The sequence below is a fragment of the Tyto alba genome, unplaced genomic scaffold (assembly GCF_018691265.1).
Source record: "Tyto alba isolate M040663 unplaced genomic scaffold, T.alba_DEE_v4.0 Super-Scaffold_33, whole genome shotgun sequence".
NCBI lineage: Eukaryota > Metazoa > Chordata > Aves > Strigiformes > Tytonidae > Tyto > Tyto alba.
In genome coordinates, this window is record NW_024881308.1 from 18,140,505 (window position 1) to 18,159,336 (window position 18,832).

General features: G+C 52.9%; 3 long non-coding RNA genes across 6 annotated transcripts; all 3 read left to right on the top strand.

The window, feature by feature from the left end:
* The first annotated feature begins 2,663 nt into the window (after positions 1 to 2,663).
* On the top strand, positions 2,664 to 3,671 carry LOC122154156. 3 transcript variants are annotated; one of them, XR_006166083.1, is made up of 6 exons: positions 2,664 to 2,725; positions 2,832 to 2,884; positions 2,982 to 3,044; positions 3,134 to 3,189; positions 3,273 to 3,439; positions 3,555 to 3,671. It is a non-coding gene; the product is annotated as an uncharacterized LOC122154156 (long non-coding RNA). The 3 variants fall into 3 exon arrangements; XR_006166084.1 differs by having other exon boundaries at positions 2,682 to 2,725; positions 3,124 to 3,189; XR_006166082.1 differs by having other exon boundaries at positions 2,682 to 2,725; positions 3,273 to 3,392.
* Positions 3,672 to 11,899: 8,228 nt separating this feature from the next.
* On the top strand, positions 11,900 to 17,499 carry LOC122154158. Of its 2 annotated transcripts, none has more exons than XR_006166087.1 (6): positions 11,900 to 11,961; positions 12,066 to 12,118; positions 16,808 to 16,870; positions 16,949 to 17,014; positions 17,097 to 17,216; positions 17,377 to 17,499. It is a non-coding gene; the product is annotated as an uncharacterized LOC122154158 (long non-coding RNA). The 2 variants fall into 2 exon arrangements; XR_006166088.1 differs by having other exon boundaries at positions 16,959 to 17,014.
* LOC122154160 lies at positions 12,382 to 12,906 on the top strand. The gene is made up of 3 exons (XR_006166090.1): positions 12,382 to 12,423; positions 12,507 to 12,626; positions 12,791 to 12,906. It is a non-coding gene; the product is annotated as an uncharacterized LOC122154160 (long non-coding RNA).
* Positions 17,500 to 18,832: the final 1,333 nt, after the last annotated feature.

Sequence of the window (18,832 nt, forward strand, 5' to 3'; positions counted from 1 at the left end):
GAACAGTATTCCGGGGGTGACTGCCTGTCGTGACAGTTGGGCGGAAGGATGGGCCGGTGGAGAGTGGGGGTTGGTTTTGGCGGTAGGTGGAATAGCGGTACGTTTAGAATGTGTCTAGCCGCGTAAGAGTATTTGTCGTCTCTTTTCTTCCAGGATGTAGGCGGGGCTCAATTTGACTACGTAGACTGGATTTAATGAAAAACTCTGTCAGGGGAATAAACTTCTGTTTTTCCCGTCTCCTGCCTGGGTAGTTTTTCCCTGGTCCCGGCCGGTGTGCAACGCAAGGATCGTTATCTAGATGTGGGTGCAGGTCAGGCTCAGGCTGGAGTTTTTTCAGGCAGGATGATTTTTTTGAGGCCCCCATACCTGATGTTTCTGAGGATCACGGAGGGTGATGGCTTGTGGCGGTTTTGGTGGTAGGGTGGCCAAGGGGAGAACACGTGGTGGTTTGAGTGGTAGCCGGCTGTGTGGCGTTTAAAATGTGTGTAGCAGTGCCTGAATGGTTGATGTTTGTTTTTCCTTACGGGCTGTAGGTTGTGTAGCTTTGTTTAGAGGCAGTAGACAGACAAAATAGAAATTAAAAAAAAAAAAAAAAAAAAACCCAAACCACAAAACCAAAAAAATCCCAAATCCCAAAAGAGCTGGGGGACAAAAAATTTTTTCTTTTCCTGTCCCCTGTCTGGTTTTTACTCCCCGGTCCCGGCCGGTCTGCGAGGCGACTTTTGTCGCCTGTGTTTGGGCGCAGGTCTGTCTCAGGCTGGCGTTTTGAAGGCAGTGAAACAAAAAAGGGCCACACAATCGGCCTCAAACCAAGGTTGACTTCTGAGTGAATCCCCCGACCAGCAACCAGCATCTTATCAGCGTGAAAATGCAACCCTGGAACAATCCCTGGAAACAACCAGTAAACGACAGGAAGTAACTATAAATCCCAAAGGTACAGAAAAAGAGTAACTCCTCAGACGTGCCCGGATCCTGGCCAGATCTGGACATGCCCGAGTGAGGCATATCAACCTACCAGATATCTGCTGTGCATTTTGTATAGACTTGTTTGTTAAACTGTATAAAAGCCGGACCCTCCCAGCAAAGACGGAGACCTTACCTACGAGTGGACGCACTGCGTAGGACTTCCCAATTGCCGGGAAAGGCTCTCCGATCCTTCGCTGTGACGGGGCTCCCCAGCTGATGCACGGATCTGGATGATGGTAAAGTACGAAGGCAATTGGTGATGTATCTTTCTTAATCACTAGAGCTAGCTTTATGTAGTAATGACTAGGTGCGTTACCTGGCTTATTCTTTCTGCTGCTTTAAACGAAAGTAAAATAAGCCTATTTCTTTAGCTTGGTGTCTGTGTCCTTTGAGTTAGCCCCGTCGATTGGCAAAACAGGCAGGCAGAAATTTTTTGTGTGGCCTCCCCGGGAACAGCCGGTTGTGTTTCCTCCCGTTAGTTTTTTCTTGCAGGTGAAGCTGCTGTGCTGCTTTTGTCGAGGATGGAATTTTTTGTCGAGATGGACCTCCGGCCCTCTGAAAGCTAAGTCGAGCGAACGGGGCCGAGAGGAGGGGACGAGGTTGGGAATTGCAGGGAAGTGTTTGGAAGTTAGCATAGGGGAGAAGGCTGTACAGGAGCGGGGCCCTCCGGTCAGGTAAGGGAACAGATTACTTTTTCCCTCGATGTTAGCGTGTCCCGGGCAGGGCAGTTCCCGCCTCTGCGTGTGTCATCTTGTAGTTTGTTTCTTCCGTCTGCCGTGTCTCTGTCCTTCCTCGGCTCTAAATGTCCTCACATCTCTTTGTGCTCGAGGAGCACGGCACGCGCCTCGGGCGCCATCCCTAGGGTATCGAACGCCCATCTTCATCGGCACGCTGCCGATCGGGTGCTTTTTATTCTTGCGTTATAAGCTTGAAGCGTGGTAGGTCTTGGAAGTTTCCAGTCGAGAGTCTTTCGTGCAGCATCATCATCGCCGGCTGCGGCATCAGCTCTGCTCCTTAGGCATCCATTTTCACGGACTGTGACGTCTTCCCTGCATCCCTCCATCCTAGGATTCGGACTCGTACTTCTCATCCACCGTCTCGGTTTTGACGGTAGCTTCTTATAACGGGCCATAACGTGTGACTCTTTCTGGGGCTGCCGTATAGCCTCCTCGCCTCCCAGTTGTGGCCCTCTAGGTCTTCTCGCCTGACATGGTATCTTGTCTGAGAGTCCTTATCGCTTAGAGGTTATCTTGGAATCAAACCTTTCGTAGCGTTTAGCATTAGTGTATGCGTGTGCCTGTTTGGCTCGGAGCTGCCCTGCCTGGGGGGTGTAGAGTCAGGAGTAAGTAGAAACAGCAGTAGAAGTCAACGGTTTAAATGTTGATACGCTTAGACCGCCTAGGCGACAGATGTGCGGTCACCTCATAGTAGCCATCCAGAGGCTGTGCGGACGGTCGTTTCTAGAGCGTTTTATGGAGACTGTTGGAGCGGTGTGGGAGCAGCTGTCCAGCAGTAGCAAATGAGATGGGATCTCAAAGGTGTTAAGGCTCGTAGGTGTGGGAGCGTACGCTTTGGGCGGAGGCGCGTGGTTTTCTTTTCAACAACAGGCTGTAGTTGGATGCCAGCTAGCATCCCTAGCCGAAGTGACACCTCCGGATTTGTTAAGCATCCGGGTGACTCACATAACTGTTTTCACATGCAGATCGAGGAGATGCGCCCCAAAGAGTGACGGAGGAGGTGAGCGGAGGGCTGTGAGAAGGTGGGTCACTGAGCGGTGCGGGAGGGAAGATGGCACCGGTGCTATCGGAGGGGATGATAGCGGTGTGTGGTGTGTTTTGTGGTGTTTTTTGTTTGTTGTTTTTTAGATGGAGAGCCACAAGCAAAGTAGGATTTTGGCACCGGAGGCAGCTTGGGCAAGGTGAGCCACGACTAGGGGGGTTAAAGTAGCAGTTCTTATTTTAGGCATCAAATTGTCGGTGAAAGTAGAAGCGTCCCTTGCGGTACGTGTGTTACAGGTGGCACGCGAGCCTTGACGTGACAACTGGAAACGGCAGCGGCAGGGCAGGTGAAGGGCCGAGGTAAGGGAGCAGGAGACGGGAATCGGTGCGGGCAGACCCCAGTTTCAGGCGGTAACTCTGCACGTGTCTTTTCCTCGAGTTTTTTGTAGGTGCCGCAGATGGCCGCGGAGGGGCCGAGCCGCACGCAGACGGACAGTGTGAGAAGGTGAGGCCGTTGTCAGCCAGGTCGGTGTCTAATACGGAAGTATCGTGTGACCGCTCCGTTAAGCGCTCGCCTTGTTTTTGCAGGTGCTTTGGGAGCCGCCTTTGGGATGGGATGAGCGTTTGAAGCGAGCCGGGGTAGTCGCAAGGAGGATCGTGGGTGACTCGTTAGAAGCGCAAGGGTAACTTTGTCTCTCGGTATCTTAGGTAACGCCAGCGATGACGGCTGCACCATCTGACTCTGCAAAGAGCCCGTGAGTGGAACCCCGCGACGCTTCTGAGTACGGGGGGGTGTCGTGGAAGAGGTAGGCACGGAGCAGCGCGATGCCAACGGCCGGTTGTGTTTTCTCCCGTTTGTTTTTCTTGCAGGTGAAGAGGAAGGCGGCAACTGCAGGAACGTGCTAGTTAGCTGCCGTGCTGCTTTTGTCGAGGATGGAATCGGACCTCCGTCCCTCTGAAAGCTAAGTCGAGCGAACGGGGCCGAGAGGAGGGCCGAGGTTGGGAATTGCAGGGAAGTGTTTGAAAGTTAGCACGGGGAGAAGGCTGCACAGGAGCGGGGCCCTCCGGTCAGGTAAAGGGAACAGATTACTTTTCCCCTCGATGTTAGCGTGTCCCGGGCAGGGCAGTTCCAGCCTCTGCGTGTGTCAACGTGTAGTTTTGTTTCTTCTGTCTACCGTGTCTTTGTCCTTCCTCGGATCTCTATGTCCTCACATCTCTTTGGGCTCGAGGAGCACGGCACGTGCCTCAGGCGCCATCCCTAGGGTATCGAACGCCCATCTTCATCGGCACGCTGCCGATCGGGTGCTTTTTTATTCTTGCGTTATAAGCTTAAAGCGTGGGTAGGTCTTGGAAGTTTCCAGTCGGGAGTCTTTTGCGCAGCGTCGTCGCGGGCTCTGGCGTCAGCTCTGCTATTTAGGCATCCGTTGTTCCTGCCGGTGACTTCTTTCCCGTATCCCGACGTTCTTAGGTCTTGAAGCCCATCTTCTTGCATACCCATCGTCTCGGTTTTGACGGTAGCTTCTCGTAAGGGGCCGTCCCACTTACTGCTTCTTGTAGGCTGCCATATAGCCTCCTCGCGTCACCATCGTGGCCCTCCGAGTCTTCTCGCCTTACGGCATACCCTTCTGGGTGTGCTTATCGCTTAGTGTTTAGTCATCTTTGAATTGTGTCGTTTTTAGTATTTTGTGTGTGTCTGTGTGGCTTGGAGCTGCTCTGCCTGGGGGTGTGGAGCCAGGGATAGGTGGAATAGAGTTCACGGGTATACTGTATGGGTTTGTTTTCAATAGAAAACAAATCCTCCAACTGGGTGACGTCTTTGCCTCCCCGGTGGGGTTTATTTTTCACCCGGTCGCAGATGCTCTCTGAGGGTGACGGTCACGGTCAGCGTGTGGGTGAAGGTCAGGTTTGGGCCGGGATTTCCTCAGGCTAGGCGCTCGAGTCCCCCAGGAACAGTATTCCGGGGGTGACTGCCTGTCGTGACAGTTGGGCGGAAGGATGGGCCGGTGGAGAGTGGGGGTTGGTTTTGGCGGTAGGTGGAATAGCGGTACGTTTAGAATGTGTCTAGCCGCGTAAGAGTATTTGTGTCTCTTTTCTTCCAGGATGTAGGCGGGCTCAATTTGACTACGTAGACTGGATTTAATGAAAAACTCTGTCAGGGAATAAACTTCTGTTTTTTCCCGTCTCCTGCCTGGGTAGTTTTTCCCTGGTCCCGGCCGGTGTGCAACGCAAGGATCGTTATCTAGATGTGGGTGCAGGTCAGGCTCAGGCTGGAGTTTTTTCAGGCAGGATGATTTTTTTGAGGCCCCCATACCTGATGTTTCTGAGGATCACGGAGGGTGATGGCTTGTGGCGGTTTTGGTGGTAGGGTGGCCAAGGGGGAGAACACGTGGTGGTTTGAGTGGTAGCCGGCTGTGTGGCGTTTAAAATGTGTGTAGCAGTGCCTGAATGGTTGATGTTTTGTTTTTCCTTACGGGCTGTAGGTTGTGTAGCTTTGTTTAGAGGCAGTAGACAGACAAAATAGAAATTAAAAAAAAAAAAAAAAAAAAAAACCCAAACCACACAAAACCAAAAATCCCAAAATCCCAAAAGAGCTGGGGACAAAAAATTTTTTTTTTCCTGTCCCCTGTCTGGGTTTTTACTCCCCGGTCCCGGCCGGTCTGCGAGGCGACTTTTGTCGCCTGTGTTTGGGCGCAGGTCTGTCTCAGGCTGGCGTTTTGAAGGCAGTGAAACAAAAAAGGGCCACACAATCGGCCTCAAACCAAGGTTGACTTCTGAGTGAATCCCCGACCAGCAACCAGCATCTTATCAGCGTGAAATGCAACCCTGGGAAACAAAACCAGTAAACGACAGGAAGTAACTATAAATCCCAAAGGTACAGAAAAAGAGTAACTCCTCAGACGTGCCCGGATCCTGGCCAGATCTGGACATGCCCGAGTGAGGCATATCAACCTACCAGATATCTGCTGTGCATTTTGTATAGACTTGTTTGTTAAACTGTATAAAAGCCGGACCCTCTCCCAGCAAAGACGGAGACCTTACCTACGAGGGACGCACTGCGTAGGACTTCCCAATTGCCGGGAAAGGCTCTCCGATCCTTCGCTGTGACGGGGCTCCCCAGCTGATGCACGGATCTGGATGATGGTAAAGTACGAAGGCAATTGGTGATGTATCTTTCTTAATCACTAGAGCTAGCTTTATGTAGTAATGACTAGGTGCGTTACCTGGCTTATTCTTTCTGCTGCTTGAAACGAAAGTAAAATAAGCCTATTTCTTTAGCTTGGTGTCTGTGTCCTTTGAGTTAGCCCCGTCGATTGGCAAAACAGGCAGGCAGAAATTTTTTTGTGTGGCCTCCCCGGGAACAGCCGGTTGTGTTTCCTCCCGTTAGTTTTTTCTTGCAGGTGAAGCTGCTGTGCTGCTTTTGTCGAGGATGGAATTTTTTGTCGAGATGGACCTCCGGCCCTCTGAAAGCTAAGTCGAGCGAACGGGGCCGAGAGGAGGGGACGAGGTTGGGAATTGCAGGGAAGTGTTTGGAAGTTAGCATAGGGGAGAAGGCTGTACAGGAGCGGGGCCCTCCGGTCAGGTAAAGGGAACAGATTACTTTTTCCCTCGATGTTAGCGTGTCCCGGGCAGGGCAGTTCCCGCCTCTGCGTGTGTCATCTTGTAGTTTGTTTCTTCCGTCTGCCGTGTCTCTGTCCTTCCTCGGCTCTAAATGTCCTCACATCTCTTTGTGCTCGAGGAGCACGGCACGCGCCTCGGGCGCCATCCCTAGGGTATCGAACGCCCATCTTCATCGGCACGCTGCCGATCGGGTGCTTTTTTATTCTTGCGTTATAAGCTTGAAGCGTGGGTAGGTCTTGGAAGTTTCCAGTCGAGAGTCTTTCGTGCAGCATCATCATCGCCGGCTGCGCATCAGCTCTGCTCCTTAGGCATCCATTTTCACGGACTGTGACGTCTTCCCTGCATCCCTCCATCCTAGGATTCGGACTCGTACTTCTCATCCACCGTCTCGGTTTTGACGGTAGCTTCTTATAACGGGCCATAACGTGTGACTCTTTCTGGGGCTGCCGTATAGCCTCCTCGCCTCCCAGTTGTGGCCCTCTAGGTCTTCTCGCCTGACATGGTATCTTGTCTGAGAGTCCTTATCGCTTAGAGGTTATCTTGGAATCAAACCTTTCGTAGCGTTTAGCATTAGTGTATGCGTGTGCCTGTTTGGCTCGGAGCTGCCCTGCCTGGGGGGTGTAGAGTCAGGAGTAAGTAGAACAGCAGTAGAAGTCAACGGTTTAAATGTTGATACGCTTAGACCGCCTAGGCGACAGATGTGCGGTCACCTCATAGTAGCCATCCAGAGGCTGTGCGGACGGTCGTTTCTAGAGCGTTTTATGGAGACTGTTGGAGCGGTGTGGGAGCAGCTGTCCAGCAGTAGCAAATGAGATGGGATCTCAAAGGTGTTAAGGCTCGTAGGTGTGGGAGCGTACGCTTTGGGCGGAGGCGCGTGGTTTCTTTTCAACAACAGGCTGTAGTTGGATGCCAGCTAGCATCCCTAGCCGGAAGTGACACCTCCGGATTTGTTAAGCATCCGGGTGACTCACATAACTGTTTTCACATGCAGATCGAGGAGATGCGCCCAAAGAGTGACGGAGGAGGTGAGCGGAGGGCTGTGAGAAGGTGGGTCACTGAGCGGTGCGGGAGGGAAGATGGCACCGGTGCTATCGGAGGGGATGATAGCGGTGTGTGGTGTGTTTTGTGGTGTTTTTTGTTTGTTGTTTTTTAGATGGAGAGCCACAAGCAAAGTAGGATTTTGGCACCGGAGGCAGCTTGGGCAAGGTGAGCCACGACTAGGGGGGTTAAAGTAGCAGTTCTTATTTTAGGCATCAAATTGTCGGTGAAAGTAGAAGCGTCCCTTGCGGTACGTGTGTTACAGGTGGCACGCGAGCCTTGACGTGACAACTGGAAACGGCAGCGGCAGGGCAGGTGAAGGGCCGAGGTAAGGAGCAGGACGGGAATCGGTGCGGGCAGACCCCAGTTTCAGGCGGTAACTCTGCACGTGTCTTTTCCTCGAGTTTTTTGTAGGTGCCGCAGATGGCCGCGGAGGGGCCGAGCCGCACGCAGACGGACAGTGTGAGAAGGTGAGGCCGTTGTCAGCCAGGTCGGTGTCTAATACGGAAGTAGTGTGACCGCTCCGTTAAGCGCTCGCCTTGTTTTTGCAGGTGCTTTGGGAGCCGCCTTTGGGATGGGATGAGCGTTTGAAGCGAGCCGGGGTAGTCGCAAGGAGGATCGTGGGTGACTCGTTAGAAGCGCAAGGGTAACTTTGTCTCTCGGTATCTTAGGTAACGCCAGCGATGACGGCTGCACCATCTGACTCTGCAAAGAGCCGTGAGTGGAACCCCGCGACGCTTCTGAGTACGGGGGGGGTGTCGTGGAAGAGGTAGGCACGGAGCAGCGCGATGCCAACGGCCGGTTGTGTTTTCTCCCGTTTGTTTTTTCTTGCAGGTGAAGAGGAAGGCGGCAACTGCAGGAAGTGCTAGTTAGCTGCCGTGCTGCTTTTGTCGAGGATGGAATCGGACCTCCGTCCCTCTGAAAGCTAAGTCGAGCGAACGGGGCCGAGAGGAGGGGCCGAGGTTGGAATTGCAGGGAAGTGTTTGAAAGTTAGCACGGGGAGAAGGCTGCACAGGAGCGGGGCCCTCCGGTCAGGTAAAGGGAACAGATTACTTTTCCCCTCGATGTTAGCGTGTCCCGGGCAGGGCAGTTCCAGCCTCTGCGTGTGTCAACGTGTAGTTTGTTTCTTCTGTCTACCGTGTCTTTGTCCTTCCTCGGATCTCTATGTCCTCACATCTCTTTGGGCTCGAGGAGCACGGCACGTGCCTCAGGCGCCATCCCTAGGGTATCGAACGCCCATCTTCATCGGCACGCTGCCGATCGGGTGCTTTTTTATTCTTGCGTTATAAGCTTAAAGCGTGGGTAGGTCTTGGAAGTTTCCAGTCGGGAGTCTTTTGCGCAGCGTCGTCGCGGGCTCTGGCGTCAGCTCTGCTATTTAGGCATCCGTTGTTCCTGCCGGTGACTTCTTTCCCGTATCCCGACGTTCTTAGGTCTTGAAGCCCATCTTCTTGCATACCCATCGTCTCGGTTTTGACGGTAGCTTCTCGTAAGGGGCCGTCCCACTTACTGCTTCTTGTAGGCTGCCATATAGCCTCCTCGCGTCACCATCGTGGCCCTCCGAGTCTTCTCGCCTTACGGCATACCCTTCTGGGTGTGCTTATCGCTTAGTGTTTAGTCATCTTTGAATTGTGTCGTTTTTAGTATTTTGTGTGTGTCTGTGTGGCTTGGAGCTGCTCTGCCTGGGGGTGTGGAGCCAGGGATAGGTGGAATAGAGTTCACGGGTATACTGTATGGGTTTGTTTTCAATAAGAAAACAAATCCTCCAACTGGGTGACGTCTTGCCTCCCCGGTGGGTTTATTTTCACCCGGTCGCAGATGCTCTCTGAGGGTGACGGTCACGGTCAGCGTGTGGGTGAAGGTCAGGTTTGGGCCGGGATTTCCTCAGGCTAGGCGCTCGAGTCCCCCAGGAACAGTATTCCGGGGGTGACTGCCTGTCGTGACAGTTGGGCGGAAGGATGGGCCGGTGGAGAGTGGGGGTTGGTTTTGGCGGTAGGTGGAATAGCGGTACGTTTAGAATGTGTCTAGCCGCGTAAGAGTATTTGTCGTCTCTTTTCTTCCAGGATGTAGGCGGGGCTCAATTTGACTACGTAGACTGGATTTAATGAAAAACTCTGTCAGGGGAATAAACTTCTGTTTTTCCCGTCTCCTGCCTGGGTAGTTTTTCCCTGGTCCCCCGGTGTGCAACGCAAGGATCGTTATCTAGATGTGGGTGCAGGTCAGGCTCAGGCTGGAGTTTTTTCAGGCAGGATGATTTTTTTGAGGCCCCCATACCTGATGTTTCTGAGGATCACGGAGGGTGATGGCTTGTGGCGGTTTTGGTGGTAGGGTGGCCAAGGGAGAACACGTGGTGGTTTGAGTGGTAGCCGGCTGTGTGGCGTTTAAAATGTGTGTAGCAGTGCCTGAATGGTTGATGTTTTGTTTTTTCCTTACGGGCTGTAGGTTGTGTAGCTTTGTTTAGAGGCAGTAGACAGACAAAATAGAAATTAAAAAAAAAAAAAAAAAACCAAAACCCAAACCACAAAAACCAAAAATCCCAAATCCCAAAAGAGCTGGGGGACAAAAAATTTTTCTTTTCCTGTCCCCTGTCTGGGTTTTTACTCCCCGGTCCCGGCCGGTCTGCGAGGCGATTTGTCGCCTGTTTGGGCGCAGGTCTGTCTCAGGCTGGCGTTTTGAAGGCAGTGAAACAAAAAAGGGCCAAACAATCGGCCTCAAACCAAACTTGACTTCTGAGTGAATCCCCCGACCAGCAACCAGCATCTTATCAGCGTGAAAATGCAACCCACAATCCCTGGAAACAACCAGTAACGACAGGAAGTAACTATAAATCCCAAAGGTACAGAAAAAGAGTAACTCCTCAGACGTGCCCGGATCCTGGCCAGATCTGGACATGCCCGAGTGAGGCATATCAACCTACCAGATATCTGCTGTGCATTTTGTATAGACTTGTTTGTTAAACTGTATAAAAGCCGGACCCTCTCCCAGCAAAGACGGAGACCTTACCTACGAGTGGACGCACTGCGTAGGACTTCCCAATTGCCGGGAAAGGCTCTCCGATCCTTCGCTGTGACGGGGCTCCCCAGCTGATGCACGGATCTGGATGATGGTAAAGTACGAAGGCAATTGGTGATGTATCTTTCTTAATCACTAGAGCTAGCTTTATGTAGTAATGACTAGGTGCGTTACCTGGCTTATTCTTTCTGCTGCTTAAACGAAAGTAAAATAAGCCTATTTCTTTAGCTTGGTGTCTGTGTCCTTTGAGTTAGCCCCGTCGATTGGCAAAACAGGCAGGCAGAAATTTTTTTTGTGTGGCCTCCCCGGGAACAGCCGGTTGTGTTTCCTCCCGTTAGTTTTTTCTTGCAGGTGAAGCTGCTGTGCTGCTTTTGTCGAGGATGGAATTTTTTGTCGAGATGGACCTCCGGCCTCTGAAAGCTAAGTCGAGCGAACGGGGCCGAGAGGAGGGGACGAGGTTGGGAATTGCAGGGAAGTGTTTGGAAGTTAGCATAGGGGAGAAGGCTGTACAGGAGCGGGGCCCTCCGGTCAGGTAAAGGGAACAGATTACTTTTTCCCTCGATGTTAGCGTGTCCGGGCAGGGCAGTTCCCGCCTCTGCGTGTGTCATCTTGTAGTTTGTTTCTTCCGTCTGCCGTGTCTCTGTCCTTCCTCGGCTCTAAATGTCCTCACATCTCTTTGTGCTCGAGGAGCACGGCACGCGCCTCGGGCGCCATCCCTAGGGTATCGAACGCCCATCTTCATCGCACGCTGCCGATCGGGTGCTTTTTTTATTCTTGCGTTATAAGCTTGAAGCGTGGGTAGGTCTTGGAAGTTTCCAGTCGAGAGTCTTTCGTGCAGCATCATCATCGCCGGCTGCGGCATCAGCTCTGCTCCTTAGGCATCCATTTTCACGGACTGTGACGTCCCTGCATCCCTCCATCCTAGGATTCGGACTCGTACTTCTCATCACCGTCTCGGTTTTGACGGTAGCTTCTTATAACGGGCCATAACGTGTGACTCTTTCTGGGGCTGCCGTATAGCCTCCTCGCCTCCCAGTTGTGGCCCTCTAGGTCTTCTCGCCTGACATGGTATCTTGTCTGAGAGTCCTTATCGCTTAGAGGTTATCTTGGAATCAAACCTTTCGTAGCGTTTAGCATTAGTGTATGCGTGTGCCTGTTTGGCTCGAGCTGCCCTGCCTGGGGGGTGTAGAGTCAGGAGTAAGTAGAACAGCAGTAGAAGTCAACGGTTTAAATGTTGATACGCTTAGACCGCCTAGGCGACAGATGTGCGGTCACCTCATAGTAGCCATCCAGAGGCTGTGCGGACGGTCGTTTCTAGAGCGTTTTATGGAGACTGTTGGAGCGGTGTGGGAGCAGCTGTCCAGCAGTAGCAAATGAGATGGGATCTCAAAGGTGTTAAGGCTCGTAGGTGTGGGAGCGTACGCTTTGGGGGAGGCGCGTGGTTTTCTTTTCAACAACAGGCTGTAGTTGGATGCCAGCTAGCATCCCTAGCGGAAGTGACACCTCCGGATTTGTTAAGCATCCGGGTGACTCACATAACTGTTTTCACATGCAGATCGAGGAGATGCGCCCCAAAGAGTGACGGAGGAGGTGAGCGGAGGGCTGTGAGAAGGTGGGTCACTGAGCGGTGCGGGAGGGAAGATGGCACCGGTGCTATCGGAGGGGATGATAGCGGTGTGTGGTGTGTTTTGTGGGGTTTTTTGTTTGTTGTTTTAGATGGAGAGCCACAAGCAAAGTAGGATTTTGGCACCGGAGGCAGCTTGGGCAAGGTGAGCCACGACTAGGGGGGTTAAAGTAGCAGTTCTTATTTTAGGCATCAAATTGTCGGTGAAAGTAGAAGCGTCCCTTGCGGTACGTGTGTTACAGGTGGCACGCGAGCCTTGACGTGACACTGGAAACGGCAGCGGCAGGGCAGGTGAAGGGCCGAGGTAAGGGAGCAGGAGACGGGAATCGGTGCGGGCAGACCCCAGTTTCAGGCGGTAACTCTGCACGTGTCTTTTCCTCGAGTTTTTTGTAGGTGCCCGCAGATGGCCGCGGAGGGGCCGAGCCGCACGCAGACGGACAGTGTGAGAAGGTGAGGCCGTTGTCAGCCAGGTCGGTGTCTAATACGGAAGTATCGTGTGACCGCTCCGTTAAGCGCTCGCCTTGTTTTTGCAGGTGCTTTGGGAGCCGCCTTTGGGATGGGATGAGCGTTTGAAGCGAGCCGGGGTAGTCGCAAGGAGGATCGTGGGTGACTCGTTAGAAGCGCAAGGGTAACTTTGTCTCTCGGTATCTTAGGTAACGCCAGCGATGACGGCTGCACCATCTGACTCTGCAAAGAGGCCGTGAGTGGAACCCCGCGACGCTTCTGAGTACGGGGGGGGTGTCGTGGAAGAGGTAGGCACGGAGCAGCGCGATGCCAACGGCCGGTTGTGTTTTCTCCCGTTTGTTTTTTCTTGCAGGTGAAGAGGAAGGCGGCAACTGCAGGAACGTGCTAGTTAGCTGCCGTGCTGCTTTTGTCGAGGATGGAATCGGACCTCCGTCCCTCTGAAAGCTAAGTCGAGCGAACGGGGCCGAGAGGAGGGCCGAGGTTGGGAATTGCAGGAATGTTTGAAAGTTAGCACGGGGAGAAGGCTGCACAGGAGCGGGGCCCTCCGGTCAGGTAAAGGGAACAGATTACTTTCCCTCGATGTTAGCGTGTCCCGGGCAGGGCAGTTCCAGCCTCTGCGTGTGTCAACGTGTAGTTTTGTTTCTTCTGTCTACCGTGTCTTTGTCCTTCCTCGGATCTCTATGTCCTCACATCTCTTTGGGCCGAGGAGCACGGCACGTGCCTCAGGCGCCATCCCTAGGGTATCGAACGCCCATCTTCATCGGCACGCTGCCGATCGGGTGCTTTTTATTCTTGCGTTATAAGCTTAAAGCGTGGGTAGGCCTTGGAAGTTTCCAGTCGGGAGTCTTTTGCGCAGCGTCGTCGCGGGCTCTGGCGTCAGCTCTGCTATTTAGGCATCCGTTGTTCCTGCCGGTGACTTCTTTCCCGTATCCCGACGTTCTTAGGTCTTGAAGCCCATCTTCTTGCATACCCATCGTCTCGGTTTTGACGGTAGCTTCTCGTAAGGGGCCGTCCACTTACTGCTTCTTGTAGGCTGCCATATAGCCTCCTCGCGTCACCATCGTGGCCCTCCGAGTCTTCTCGCCTTACGGCATACCCTTCTGGGTGTGCTTATCGCTTAGTGTTTAGTCATCTTTGAATTGTGTCGTTTTTAGTATTTTGGTGTGTCTGTGGCTTGGAGCTGCTCTGCCTGGGGGTGTGGAGCCAGGGATAGGTGGAATAGAGTTCACGGGTATACTGTATGGGTTTGTTTTCAATAAGAAAACAAATCCTCCAACTGGGTGACGTCTTTGCTCCCCGGTGGGGTTTATTTCACCCGGTCGCAGATGCTCTCTGAGGGTGACGGTCACGGTCAGGTGTGGGTGAAGGTCAGGTTTGGGCCGGGATTTCCTCAGGCTAGGCGCTCGAGTCCCCCAGGAACAGTATTCCGGGGGTGACTGCCTGTCGTGACAGTTGGGCGGAAGGATGGGCCGGTGGAGAGTGGGGGTTGGTTTTGGCGGTAGGTGGAATAGCGGTACGTTTAGAATGTGTCTAGCCGCGTAAGAGTATTTGTCGTCTCTTTTCTTCCAGGATGTAGGCGGGGCTCAATTGACTACGTAGACTGGATTTAATGAAAAACTCTGTCAGGGGAATAAACTTCTGTTTTTCCCGTCTCCTGCTGGGTAGTTTTTCCCTGGTCCCGCCGGTGTGCAACGCAAGGATCGTATCTAGATGTGGGTGCAGGTCAGGCTCAGGCTGGAGTTTTTTCAGGCAGGATGATTTTTTTGAGGCCCCCATCCCTGATGTTTCTGAGGATCACGGAGGGTGATGGCTTGTGGCGGTTTTGGTGGTAGGGTGGCCAAGGGGAGAAACACGTGGTGGTTTGAGTGGTAGCCGGCTGTGTGGCGTTTAAATGTGTGTAGCAGTGCCTGAATGGTTGATGTTTTGTTTTTTCCTTACGGGCTGTAGGTTGTGTAGCTTTGTTTAGAGGCAGTAGACAGACAAAATAGAAATTAAAAAAAAAAAAAAAAAAAAACCCAAACCACACAAAACCAAAAATCCCAAAATCCCAAAAGAGCGGGGACAAAAAATTTTTTCTTTTCCTGTCCCCTGCTGGGTTTTTACTCCCCGGTCCCGGCGGTCTGCGAGGGATTTGTCGCCTGTGTTGGGCGCAGGTCTGTCTCAGGCTGGCGTTTTGAAGGCAGTGAAACAAAAAAGGGCCACACAATCGGCCTCAAACAAGGTTGACTTCTGAGTGAATCCCCCGACCAGCAACCAGCATCTTATCAGCGTGAAAATGCAACCCTGGAACAATCCCTGGAAACAACCAGTAAACGACAGGAAGTAACTATAAATCCCAAAGTACAGAAAAAGAGTAACTCCTCAGACGTGCCCGGATCCTGGCCAGATCTGGACATGCCCGAGTGAGGCATATCAACCTACCAGATATCTGCTGTGCATTTTGTATAGACTTGTTTGTTAAACTGTATAAAAGCCGGACCCTCCCAGCAAGACGGAGACCTACTACGAGTGGACGCACTGCGTAGGACTTCCCAATTGCCGGGAAAGGCTCTCCGATCCTTCGCTGTGACGGGGCTCCCCAGCTGATGCACGGATCTGGATGATGGTAAAGTACGAAGGCAATTGGTGATGTATCTTTCTTAATCACTAGAGCTAGCTTTATGTAGTAATGACTAGGTGCGTTACTGGTTATTCTTTCTGCTGCTTTAAACGAAAGTAAAATAAGCCTATTCTTTAGCTTGGTGGTCTGTGTCCTTTGAGTTAGCCCCGTCGATTGGCAAAACAGGCAGGCAGAAATTTTTTTGTGTGGCCTCCCCGGAACAGCCGGTTGTGTTTCCTCCCGTTAGTTTTTTCTTGCAGGTGAAGCTGCTGTGCTGCTTTTGTCGAGGATGGAATTTTTTGTCGAGATGGACTCCGGCCCTCTGAAAGCTAAGTCGAGCGAACGGGGCCGAGAGGAGGGGACGAGGTTGGGAATTGCAGGGAAGTGTTTGGAAGTTAGCATAGGGAGAAGGCTGTACAGGAGCGGGGCCCTCCGGTCAGGTAAAGGGAACAGATTACTTTTTCCCTCGATGTTAGCGTGTCCGGCAGGGCAGTTCCCGCCTCTGCGGTGTCATCTTGTAGTTTGTTCTTCCGTCTGCCGTGTCTCTGTCCTTCCTCGGCTCTAAATGTCCTCACATCTCTTTGTGCTCGAGGAGCACGGCACGCGCCTCGGGCGCCATCCCTAGGGTATCGAACGCCCATCTTCATCGGCACGCTGCCGATCGGTGTGCTTTTTATTCTTGCGTTATAAGCTTGAAGCGTGGGTAGGTCTTGGAAGTTTCCAGTCGAGAGTCTTTCGTGCAGCATCATCATCGCCGGCTGCGGCATCAGCTCTGCTCCTTAGGCATCCATTTTCACGGACTGTGACGTCTTCCTGCATCCTCCATCCTAGGATTCGGACTCGTACTTCTCATCCACCGTCTCGGTTTTGACGGTAGCTTCTATAAACGGGCCATAACGTGTGACTCTTTCTGGGGCTGCCGTATAGCCTCCTCGCCTCCCAGTTGTGGCCCTCTAGTCTTCTCGCCTGACATGGTATCTTGTCTGAGAGTCCTTATCGCTTAGAGGTTATCTTGGAATCAAACCTTTCGTAGCGTTTAGCATTAGTGTATGCGTGTGCCTGTTTGGCTCGGAGCTGCCCTGCCTGGGGGTGTAGAGTCAGGAGTAAGTAGAACAGCAGTAGAAGTCAACGGTTTAAATGTTGATACGCTTAGACGCCTAGGCGACAGATGTGCGGTCACCTCATAGTAGCCATCCAGAGGCTGTGCGGACGGTCGTTTCTAGAGCGTTTTATGGAGACTGTTGGAGCGGTGTGGGAGCAGCTGTCCAGCAGTAGCAAATGAGATGGGATCTCAAAGGTGTTAAGGCTCGTAGGTGTGGGAGCGTACGCTTTGGGCGGAGGCGCGTGGTTTTCTTTTTCAACAACAGGCTGTAGTTGGATGCCAGCTAGCATCCCTAGCCGGAAGTGACACCTCCGGATTTGTTAAGCATCCGGGGACTCACATAACTGTTTCACATGCAGATCGAGGGAGATGCGCCCCAAAGAGGACGGAGGAGGTGAGCGGAGGGCTGTGAGAAGGTGGGTCACTGAGCGGTGCGGGAGGGAAGATGGCACCGGTGCTATCGGAGGGGATGATAGCGGTGTGTGGTGTGTTTTGTGGTGTTTTGTTGTGTTTTTTAGATGGAGAGCCACAAGCAAAGTAGGATTTGGCACCGGAGGCAGCTTGGGCAAGGTGAGCCACGACTAGGGGGGTTAAAGTAGCAGTTCTTATTTTAGGCATCAAATTGTCGGTGAAAGTAGAAGCGTCCCTTGCGGTACGTGTTGTTACAGGTGGCACGCGAGCCTTGACGTGACAACTGGAAACGGCAGCGGCAGGGCAGGTGAAGGGCCGAGGTAAGGGAGCAGGAGACGGGAATCGGTGCGGGCAGACCCCAGTTTCAGGCGGTAACTCTGCACGTGTCTTTCCTCGAGTTTTTTGTAGGTGCCGCAGATGGCCGCGGAGGGGCCGAGCCGCACGCAGACGGACAGTGTGAGAAGGTGAGGCCGTTGTCAGCCAGGTCGTGTCTAATACGGAAGTATCGTGTGACCGCTCCGTTAAGCGCTCGCCTTGTTTTTGCAGGTGCTTTGGGAGCCGCCTTTGGGATGGGATGAGCGTTTGAAGCGAGCCGGGGTAGTCGCAAGGAGGATCGTGGGTGACTCGTTAGAAGCGCAAGGGTAACTTTGTCTCTCGGTATCTTAGGTAACGCCAGCGATGACGGCTGCACCATCTGACTCTGCAAAGAGCCGTGAGTGGAACCCCGCGACGCTTCTGAGTACGGGGGGGTGTCGTGGAAGAGGTAGGCACGGAGCAGCGCGATGCAACGGCCGGTTGTGTTTCTCCCGTTTGTTTTTTCTTGCAGGTGAAGAGGAAGGCGGCAACTGCAGGAACGTGCTAGTTAGCTGCCGTGCTGCTTTTGTCGAGGATGGAATCGGACCTCCGTCCCTCTGAAAGCTAAGTCGAGCGAACGGGGCCGAGAGGAGGGGCCGAGTTGGGAATTGCAGGAAGTGTTTGAAAGTTAGCACGGGGAGAAGGCTGCACAGGAGCGGGGCCCTCCGGTCAGGTAAAGGGAACAGATTACTTTTCCCCTCGATGTTAGCGTGTCCCGGGCAGGGCAGTTCCAGCCTCTGCGTGTGTCAACGTGTAGTTTTGTTTCTTCTGTCTACCGTGTCTTTTGTCCTTCCTCGGATCTCTATGTCCTCACATCTCTTTGGGCTCGAGGAGCACGGCACGTGCCTCAGGCGCCATCCCTAGGGTATCGAACGCCATCTTCATCGGCACGCTGCCGATCGGGTGCTTTTTTATTCTTGCGTTATAAGCTTAAAGCGTGGGTAGGTCTTGGAAGTTTCCAGTCGGGAGTCTTTTGCGCAGCGTCGTCGCGGGCTCTGGCGTCAGCTCTGCTTATTTAGGCATCCGTTGTTCCTGCCGGTGACTTCTTTCCCGTATCCCGACGTTCTTAGGTCTTGAAGCCCATATTCTTGCATACCCATCGTCTCGGTTTTGACGGTAGCTTCTCGTAAGGGGCCGTCCCACTTACTGCTTCTTGTAGGCTGCCATATAGCCTCCTCGCGTCACCATCGTGGCCTCCGAGTCTTCTCGCCTTACGGCATACCCTTCTGGGTGTGATTATCGCTTAGTGTTTAGTCATCTTTGAATTGTGTCGTTTTTAGTATTTTGTGTGTGTCCTGTGTGGCTTGGAGCTGCTCTGCCGGGGTGTGGAGCCAGGGATAGGTGGAATAGAGTTCACGGGTATACTGTAGGGTTTGTTTTCATAAGAAAACAAATCCTCCAACTGGGTGACGTCTTTGCTCCCCGGTGGGGTTTATTTTCACGGTCGCAGATGCTCTCTGAGGGTGACGGTCACGGTCAGCGTGTGGTGAAGGTCAGGTTTGGGCCGGGATTTCCTCAGGCTAGGCGCTCGAGTCCCCCAGGAACAGTATTCCGGGGGTGACTGCCTGTCGTGACAGTTGGGCGGAAGGATGGGCCGGTGGAGAGTGGGGGTTGGTTTTGGCGGTAGGTGGAAATAGCGGTACGTTTAGCATGTGTCTAGCCGCGTAAGAGTATTTATCGTCTCTTTTCTTCCAGGATGTAGCGGGGCTCAATTTGACTACGTAGACTGGATTTAATGAAAAACTCTGTCAGGGGAATAAACTTCTGTTTTTCCCGTCTCCTGCTGGGTAGTTTTTCCCTGGTCCCGGCCGGTGTGCAACGCAAGGATCGTTATCTAGATGTGGGTGCAGGTCAGCTCAGGCTGGAGTTTTTTCAGGCAGGATGATTTTTTGAGGCCCCCATACCTGATGTTTCTGAGGATCACGGAG